At 41.9% G+C, this 9,920-nt stretch overlaps 1 long non-coding RNA gene across 1 annotated transcript; it reads right to left on the bottom strand.

Annotated features, from left to right (window-relative positions):
* Nucleotides 1-7,625: 7,625 nt before the first annotated feature.
* Nucleotides 7,626-9,283, bottom strand: LOC308387296. Its single transcript, XR_013969916.1, has 3 exons — nt 9,239-9,283; nt 8,812-9,094; nt 7,626-8,684 (listed from the first exon to the last, which is right to left on the bottom strand). It is a non-coding gene; the product is annotated as an uncharacterized lncRNA (long non-coding RNA).
* Nucleotides 9,284-9,920: the final 637 nt, after the last annotated feature.

The following is a 9,920-nucleotide window of genomic DNA, read 5'->3' as shown; positions in this document are numbered from 1 at the left end:
CTAACCGAACTGATCTGATAGCTACAATAAGAATATTATAACTATTAATTTGCCCATAAGCAAAACTCTTACTAAGACGCACAGCATAGATCTTTGACCAGTAACCAATCAGAATCGGCTGTAGCGACCACGTATGTGTACACATACAAGGAACTGGCCTATGGCTCTGTCTTTGCTCTCAGTGTACATAACGTATTTCTCATACAATAGTGGAGTCTGCAAAGATGCTGGAATAAATTATGGAATATATATAATATGGAATAAATAAGTGATAAGTAGCTTCTATATGTGCAATTTATGCATGAGGATAGATAGATGGGCATGGTTATGAAATTAATTGGCGATAACCTTAAATATCTGAATTGCAAAGATACAAGGTTGTTGACGTCATGGAAAAATCTCACTTCCACAAAAGAATCCTACCTATGAGGAGATAATAGATTTGCCAGCTCTTCACAAAAACAGTGAGGAATCACAGTCACTCATTGCCCTGTATCAACTCATCCACTTTATTGTGGCTTTGCAGGTCGGCGATACCTGTTTGTCATTGCGTGATGTGACAGGTGGAGGATAACGCTGCTGTCGAGCAGCTCTGCTGAGGCTGCGTGACACAAAAGAACCTGATATTTTGACAGAAGAAAGTCAACAATTAAGCAAGAAGAATAAGGGTATAATGACAGAAAGGGTGGAGTCACCGCTGAGTTCGCTGGCAGGAGAAGTAATCATTATGTTTGCGCCAAGACGCTTTCATTCAGGAGCCTCAGAGATTTGCTTCATCATCTGGGGACAACGCCCTTAATGCACGGTGTGTATGCAAGGGTGTTAGCCTCCTTATGCACAGTACGAATGAGTAAGAATTGTGTGCTGGTAGGGATTGCATGTGAATGTGCACTGACTCAGTTAAAATTTAGTTCTTAGTGGCACTGACTGCACCTCAGCCTATGATTTTAGCTCTTTCTGTCTTCCCCCAAATTACTAAAGCTCTTTAACCCCACAAGCAATTTATCTCCACTGCCAAGTTTTTTCTCAGTCCTGACTGTGACTCCACTCAGGATTTCCATTTCAAACGGATTCTCAATATTCCAAATACTGGAAGTTATGTTATGTAACTTTTTTGGGCAGAGCGTGATGTCATCATGGGTGATAATCTTAACATTACACACTGTAGCGACAAGCAAAACAAACTTTTTTGGGGGGGGGGGGGGGGGGGGGAATGTAAATAGTTTTTTATGTGTGACAGAAAAATGTATTATCATTATTAGTAGTAGTAGTAGTTCTCCCATTGACCACTTTCTTTCCATAAGCCTTATTCACACAAGCACTTTTTTCCATGCCTAAGCACTCGGCCTTGTCTACTAATCAGAAGGTTGACCCGCAGACAACCTGCTCCACCTCCTCCTGAGCCACAGCCTCGCTGGTTAAGTCATGCAAAATGACATATTCTGATTTCCTGAGAACATAGTTAAGGTTAGAGTTAAGTTTGGGACCATAACTGCTGAAAACCTTGTGTTTTGGGGTGTTTTACTTTAAATGTGAGTGACAGATAATGACCAATCACTGCAGGTTTACTTTTGTAGTTCTGACTGAGATGTCAGATTCAGGGGTGCAACATTATCACATATACTGGTTTAAGCACATTGTCTTAGTAGACTGTGCTGTTTAGCTTTTGTGTTAAATACAGAAAAATGGAGGTAGTAGGTTTCTATTATTCAAACACTTCTCACTATGATTTGATAAGTATTTTCTGGTTCCACTGGGGATCGAACTCAGGACTTTCTGCGTGTAATGCAGACATGCTAACCACTACACTATGGAACCACAATGCAGAGGAAGATGAGCTGACTGACAGCACATGTGTTGGTTAGTTTCATGTTTCCATGTTCTGCCCACTGCACATGTTCAAAGACATGCACTGGTTGGGTTAACTGTCATAGGCGTGAATGGTTGTCTGTCTCAGTGCAGTAACTATCTGATGAACGCCTATAACAGCTGTTCACCCAAACCTATAATCCTCACAGTAGTTGTAAAGACAATTAACTAACCACAGGACTTTTACAAAGTTTTTATTACTTTTTGCTTGTTTAGGTCAATTGATTTTTAAGTGACAGTTCACAACAGCAGTTATCCCAAGGTTCGCTATATTGCAGGGTAAGATTCATGCCATATTAAAGAGTGAACCTCAACAATCTCACTTGGGAGAAAGAACTCCCGTTAAATCCTGCAGTATCAGGATGTCTAAAAGTCAAGGATACGTGACAAAGCACAGACTAACGGCTGGAGAATGCACAAAGTCTATGACATGCAATAGTGGCATGTAAACATGACAGGAGTGCACGGTGTGCCGCTTAAAAGAAAAGCGTCAAAAGAATTCTTTTAAATATCTCCCTCACTGACAGTTGCCAGATGTTAACAAGGACAAAGTCAGCTACAGGTTGTTCCCTGCAGGTACCCAGATGACTCACCTGTTTATCTACAATCAGTTCCTTTTCCATTTGATGCTCAGGTACATTTTCTTTGGCTTCGACCTGCCGAGCATTCACCCGGGGGCCTGGTGAAGCTGGCTGTTTGACTCGCAGCTCATTCCACAGTTGCTGCAGTAAAACTCCTGTCAAAACTTGTCGATCTGATTCTGCAATGCTGCCTGCAGTCCTCTCTCTGAGGAGTTAAAATAGCTCTAAGACGAACAGCTGTAGAGATAGATAGAAGACCTCTGAGGATTGTGAATACATTAGAAAATATTTCTTCCTGCATCCTGAGCTATTTCTTCTAATGATTATACTGAACACTCGATGTAGTATTTGTCTCAGCAAGCTGCTTTTTGTAAGCTCATCCTAATTCAGTTCTTCGCTGCAGGAAAATCAATACTTTTACATATGCGTTGACAGTACTGGTAGATATTAATACGCTGTTTATGTGAGAGGTATTAGATTCGTAAATAAGCTATATAGACGTGTTTGAGCTAACGATACCCGTTATCTCTGTCTGCGGGTTTAGGTTTTGTTGAGCCGGCTAACTCCAAGAAATCCTAGCGAGGTTGAGCTTCCTTCATACCCCTCTGGCCAGCATGCCGATTATTTTTCAGCATTAAGCTGCATCATTAGCTCATTTTGAGATAATGATATTAGCTATATGAGCGATATCATTGGCTCGTTTTGCGCTAATGATATTAGCTATATCAGTGTTTCCCAACCTTTTGGAGCCACAGCACATATTTCACATTAGAAAAATCACACGGCACACCACCAAACAAAAATGTCACAAATAGCAGATTGATCATTTTTCCCTGCACACCAAGTATAGCGGAATTAGCTCGGTTTGTCCCTAGTATACCTTTTTTACTTTTTTTACTACTTTTTCTTTTCAAATATTTATCTATTGTAATGCGCTGCGTTGTCTCACTCACAGCATGCCTATGTAATTTCTTCTTCGTCTTTTTCTGTTTTACTCGCTGTTGGCAACCCATTTAATTAGAGCAAGCAGTTGCACTGCCCTCTAGTGGAAGAGGGTGTAATTGTTCTGCCGTTACTCACGCCAGTCGCTTTGGAGCACCAATCAAGTGAAAACAGATAATCTGGAATACCTGAGCATTTCTCACGACACACCTATGTGCCGCGGCACAGTGGTTCGGAAACACTGAGCTATGATATATGAGCTACATCATTAGCTTATTTTGAAGTTGAAGGCAGTGGCACTTCTCCAAAAAGTTGGGACAACAAAATGCTGGAAATATCCGTAGTACTGAAAAAAACAGCTGGAGGAACAGTCTGCAACTAATTAGGTTGGCTGGCAACGTGTCAGTAATTTGACTGGGTATAAAAAGAGCATCTTAGAGAGCTAATGAACTAATATTCTCACCAAACAGTAAAATATTTCAGTATCATTTGATGTGTTTCCTGTGTTTTGTTCTGAATAAAATTTGGGTTTACAAGATTTCCAACCTACTGCATTCAGTTTCTGATTGTCTTTTATGCCAGTGGTCAAGTTGGTGGTAGCTCAGCACAGGCCAAAGTGGTGGACCTGTTTGAATATTTGCAGTCCAATTTATTCTTGTCAGTCTACTTTTTGTTCTTTACTATTTTAGTTGATGCCTCAAACTACTTGCAACACAGTGCTGTATGTTGCACATCTGCCTGTGCCGCTGTACTTGCTCGTGTATGATAAACATCTTTCCCACTGTGTAACGCAGACGTTGCACCTGTTCAAGAACTTCCCTTGTCTTCATTAATGCAGTGAGAGAGGTGACCTTAAGTAACTTAGCAGATTTTAATCACCATTAACTGAAAGCTTCTGTGTGGGTGTGCACATTTTTGACTTGTGAATCAAGCAGCTGGATGAGTAACCTCTGGTGATAGATAAGGACAGGCTGGCTAGACAGAGATAACTTCCCGCCTCGCGTGTTTCACCAAAACGTGCCCAGGTCAACCCTCTGTGGGGAAGCTTCCTTGCCATCCAGACCCTGAGCCTGAGCCGGCTGGTCTGACTGGAGCATTATATATGGTCTTGTCTTGGTCAGTCATCTCCTTTTGCCTTTTATTTTATTGTGTTTGTTCATGTTTTAACATGTGGGAATATTTTCAGCTCTGTTAAAGTGTTCTTCCAAGAAAAGATATTGTCTAACCAGGAAGATAGTCTGGATGCCATCAGCCTCCAGCACCACTGTGAGGAATCTCGAAGTCATTTTTGACCACGATATGTCCTTCAGCGCACACATTAAACAGTTATCTAAGACTGCCTCTTAGGAAGATCGCTGTCCCTGGTCCACTCCTTTGCTGCGTCTTTCTATACAAATCAATAAAATAACTCTTATTTAAATATTGGTTCCTCTCAATTAATTCATATTGTTTCATCAGTAACTAATTTTGTAGGGATGCTTGTAGTGGATTTACTGTATGAAAATTACATAATCATAAACCTCTAAAAAAAACTTTGTTGTGAAGCTGAAGTTCTGAGATTTCTCCAGCTGTGTGTTTTGTGAAAAATATATTTGTGGTCTGGAATGTTTTGGTTGTGGTTGCAAAAACAGCATAACTTCATGTCCGATCTTAAAACAAACAAGATGTATCTTTAAGTGATAAGTCGTCTGGTATCTTTTCATCAGCAGTCATTAAAGATCTCTGCGCTGCAAAATGTGCACCTCTTGGAACTATTAAAGTAAGGTGAGGCTGTTGTACGGCAATGACTGACTTGTTTCAACAAAAGCCAGGAAAAAAGTCACTTGACATTTCTTGGAACGTCAGCCATATGCAAGGCCGTCTTTACTTGGAACATGCACAGAATCCTCTTCATAATCTTTTGAAGAGCCTTTTGAAAGGCCACGTGACCCGCTTCAGCATCATCTGTCAGGCAGCTGTCGCGTATAGGCGTTACTATAACTGCATGCATTTATGGCAGTGCTGCAGACAAAAGCAGCACACTGTGCCATGCCCAGATAACATGTGAGAGGATGGAAAAGGAAAACGAGCCAGCGGATCTGTCAAAACAACCCACAATGCCCGCAGACTGTGAGTTGTCACTTAGATATGCAGGGATCAGCTGTATTGTTCACCTGGCTTCCATGGTTTGGTGAGGACCTGCTTTGACAAGCTCTCTCATACCCACAAGTATATTTTGGATTATGGTGTAAAAACAACTTGTCCCTGTGGCCGCACAGTGAGATATTTATGGCAGTCCTTACCGACCCTGGCTGCAGTTTAACTGCACAGTCACGACGGGTGAGTCAGACAAAGGCTCACGTGATTACTTGTTGCACTAGTTGTTATTTTGAGTTTTACCTTTAGACAAAATAACCCTTTTCTGGTCACTCTCCTTTATTTTTTCTTATGCACCCATGACTGAGATGTAGGAAAGCACAATACAAAATTTGGAAACATGTGATCACAGAGGTGTACTTATCAGATTGTATGAAAACGATAATCACAGCAACAAAACAACATGAGCGATCTACAGTAAGCTGAGCTGAATCGGGAAATTGTGCCGTCTATCAAATATGTGTTTCGGCCCGAGCTTACATTAACAGGCCAGTGAGTGGAAACCTAAATCATAAATGCAACTTTAAAGACGTCATTCACTTTGAAATTTCTCACTACCAAACATGGCTGGTGTTGTGCTATGAATCTGATTTGTCCTGTAATGAATTTCTTCTAAATTACTTTATATTTATAGGGATGTAGCACATTAACTTTGTGCTCACTCTTCATTTTGCACACATGTGTGTTACGATCCAATGTTGTCAGTGTTTTGTGTTAGGCGTGACTGTTATGTGTTTCCTGTTTTACTTTGAAGGTCTGTCTTATCTCAGTGTGTTCAGGTTACGCTTCCTTGTCTCGTCAGTTCTGATTTGCCCCAGCTGTGTTTCCCTCCTGTTGTCCATTCCCTGATTGCTCCCTCTATGTATTTAAGCCCTGTGTTTCGGTTTGTCATGGGTTGTGATCACTGTGGTGTTGGTATCTTAGTTTTGTAAATAGCTGTAAATAGATTTGTAAAGTAGCAATTGAGTATTTTTTCAACCTTGTATATATTGTTCACTGCAGCAGCCAGTGTGGTGGGCCAATGTTTTTGTTGCGTTCAGGACACGCCTAGACCTAGAACGTAACATGTGCATCATATTTCATTTTATTTTATTTTATTAAAATTGTCCCAGATAATGAGAAACATCCGTGCCCTCACTTGTGTCCAAGCTTTTGGCTTTCTCAGCTATTCTGCTGTAGATTTGCTGCTGTGACCCAATTTGGGCCATTTGACATCTGACTCTGTATATGGTATATCGTATGTATACAGAGAAACACGTGGTTGGCTTAATGACTTCAAGGTGTCCGGTTTCTGTTGCTCCAAACAACCCGAATCATCACCCCTCCACCGCTGTGGAGGTTTTCACCAAATGTGTTGCTGTGTTTTATGGCCAAACATCTCCACTTTAGTCTCACATATCCCAAGGACATTGTTCCAGAAGTGGTTTGTTAAGATGTAGCTTTGCAAACCTAAGCCATGCTGAGCCAGGAAGAGGCTTTCTCCCAGAAACCCTTCCAAACAACAACATGAAATTTTAACAGCTAACATGTTACCTGAGGCTTTTTTTTTTCTTGTCTTTTCTTTTTATAACTTTTTTGACTTTGGGGTTAATTTTCTGGGACAAGACACACCCGAATCCACAATCTGGGACAGTGAAACACAACCTAATTATAATTTAAATGGGTGGTCACCCTGTTAGACTATGTCTGTGTTGCAAGAGCGATTGTGCAGAAACGGTGCAGCAAAACAAATTTGTGACTGAAAAATTACAGGATGTAGTTCCTGTTCTTCGGGTAGAACTGTGAACCCTCCTAAGAGGATTCCCCATTAACTGCATCAGCCAGAGGGAAAACTGTTAAGCCAACCTCTGCATCGTGTTGTTCATCTGCAAATGCATTTTTCTTAAGTTTATCTACCTCTGGAAATCTGTCTGGAGATATACCATATTGTTGCATGGCGTAGCGGCCAGCATACCTGCCTTAAACACAAAGGGTTCTGGGTTCAATCCAAAGTGGAACCACAATAACCTGGACACTGAAGCATTGATAGACAAACTGCTCAAAGTTGTCTGCAGATACAAAAAGGAGCCTGTGTTTCACATATATAATGATTACAGTTTTTCTCGATTGCTAAAACACATTTCTTGAAACTACGCCTCATATCCTCACAACAGTAAACACAAATCCATAACATCTCACTCAATTTCCCAAACATCCTATTTCCAGGTCAAAATGAAGCTCTACACCCAAAACTATTCACTCCTGCTGAAAAACCAAACTTTGCCCACAGACATCAAACACAAGCCCTCAAAAACACACACACTACAACAGAGTTTTGCACACTGGTACAATTAATTCAAAACAATAGTTCCAAAACAAATAGGTTGCTTATGGTTCTCCCCTTCAAAACCCTTGTCACATGATAAACACAAAAGACGCAACCAATGTATGTACAGTGGCACATTGTCATTCATGTACTATACAGTACAACACACACCAGAAACATTATCCCACCTCAGCATCTTGTCTTTGGTCTGGGTCAGGCCAGAGAATCTCATCCACATCACAGGCTATATTGGCCCCAGCCAGGCAGCGGGGGTAAAATCCTCTTGCATGCCTGATCCACCCCTGGCATGCATCTACTGATATGTCTAGGCAGGCCTCTTCCATGGCCTGAAGGAGGTGAACACGGACATAAGGTTCTCGGTCATACACTTTCCACCGCCATGCCGAAAATAACTCCTCTATCGGGTTTAGAAAGGGAGAGTATGCAGGCAGAAAGATATTAGAAAACCTTGGGTTATTGGTAAACCAGTCACGAACCAGAGCAGCGCGATGGAAGCTGACGTTATCCCACACAACAACGTAGTGAGGCTGTTCTGGCTGTGCTGGTTCCCTGTAGTCCAGCTGGAACATATGTTGTCTTAAACCATCAAGAAAAGCAAGGAGAAGCATAGTGTTATAGGGTCCTAGTACGGCATGGCGGTGGAGTACCCCTCGTTGGCTGATGGCTGCGCACATAGTGACATTCCCCCCACGCTGACCAGGGACATTTACAATAGCCCGATGGCCAATTATGTTCCTCCCCCTTTTCCTTCTTTTGGTCAGGTTAAAACCTGCCTCATCCACAAAGATTATTTCATGGGGAAGAGGCCGTCCTTCAATCTCAAAGATTCTCTGCAAAACACATAACACAGTAGAGTCAATCGGTACCCTGAACCACAGTTCAAGAGTGCTGAAATGGCAGCATAAACTGCCATGCTGTGATGGTACACAATACTTTATACAGTATCAAAACTCATACCTGAACATATTCCACACGTTGGTTTTTCACTCTGTCAGAGTTTCGTTCGAAAGGGACTCGGTATGCCTGTTTCATCCGGAATTGATTCTTTCGGAGGATGCGGTCAATTGTGGAGAGGCTGATGGCATTTATGCCTCGAAAAAGATGATCATCCTCAATCACTCTCCTTTGAATCTCTTGCAGGCGGATTACATTATTTGCAATTACCATGTTTACAAGTTCCCTCTCTTGCTCCTCCGACAAAAGCCTTAACCTGCCTCCACCAGGTGGTCGTCTCTGTGTCCTACAAAAATAGAAGCAGTCATTACTGTAACTGTCACACATTCATTTTACAGGCAAATAATGGAAACATACTGAAACTCAAGACACATAAGTTCAGTAACTTAAACATTACTGTACAAAGCAGTCTTACTGCAAGTACACCTACCTGTTTTCCTCCCTGAAGGTTCTGATGATGGAGGCAACAGTGAAGCAACTCAAATTTGGTTGTACTCGTTGCCCAGCCTCCCTCATAGTCATCCCATGGACAAGGACATGGTCAACTAAAGTGGCTCGAATTTCATCCGAGACTGACTGTCTTCTTGCCCTTGCTCTTCCCCTTCCTTGTCGCCGTCGTTCTCCACCTCCACCTCCTTCACCACGTCCTCCTCCACCTCTCCCTCCTCCTCCACCACCTTCCTGTTGTCCTAGACCACCTCCTCCTCTTCCTCCACCACGTCCTCCTCCTTCACCACGTCCTCTTTCTCCACCACGTCCTCTTCCTTTGCATCTCTTTGGATCCATTGTTTCAAACCTGAATGAGCTGACTTTGGCCCTTTTATCTATCCATCGCAGGTTCTGATTGGTGTGTGCTAAATTTTGACTCCTAGTGTTTCCACCTGGTTAATTGTGTGCTAATTGAGCTCAAGCTATGCTGACTTAAGTTAACATTATTGCATGCTAGTACTTTCTAAATGACTACATGGTGTAAGCACTGTAAAATGTAGGGATTTGTGTGTAGAGTTTTGCAGTAACAGTTCACCAAATTTGAGTCATGTGTCAAAGCAGGGAATAGTGTTTATAGTTCAGGGAAATGGGTGAGCTTTTTGAACAATAGCGTTACGGTTTTG

The sequence above is a fragment of the Rhamphochromis sp. 'chilingali' genome (genome assembly GCF_963969265.1).
Source record: "Rhamphochromis sp. 'chilingali' genome assembly, chromosome: 19".
Lineage (NCBI taxonomy): Eukaryota > Metazoa > Chordata > Actinopteri > Cichliformes > Cichlidae > Rhamphochromis > Rhamphochromis sp. 'chilingali'.
The sequence above is the reverse complement of the archived record's forward strand: the minus strand, read 5'-3'. Positions and strand labels throughout refer to the sequence as shown.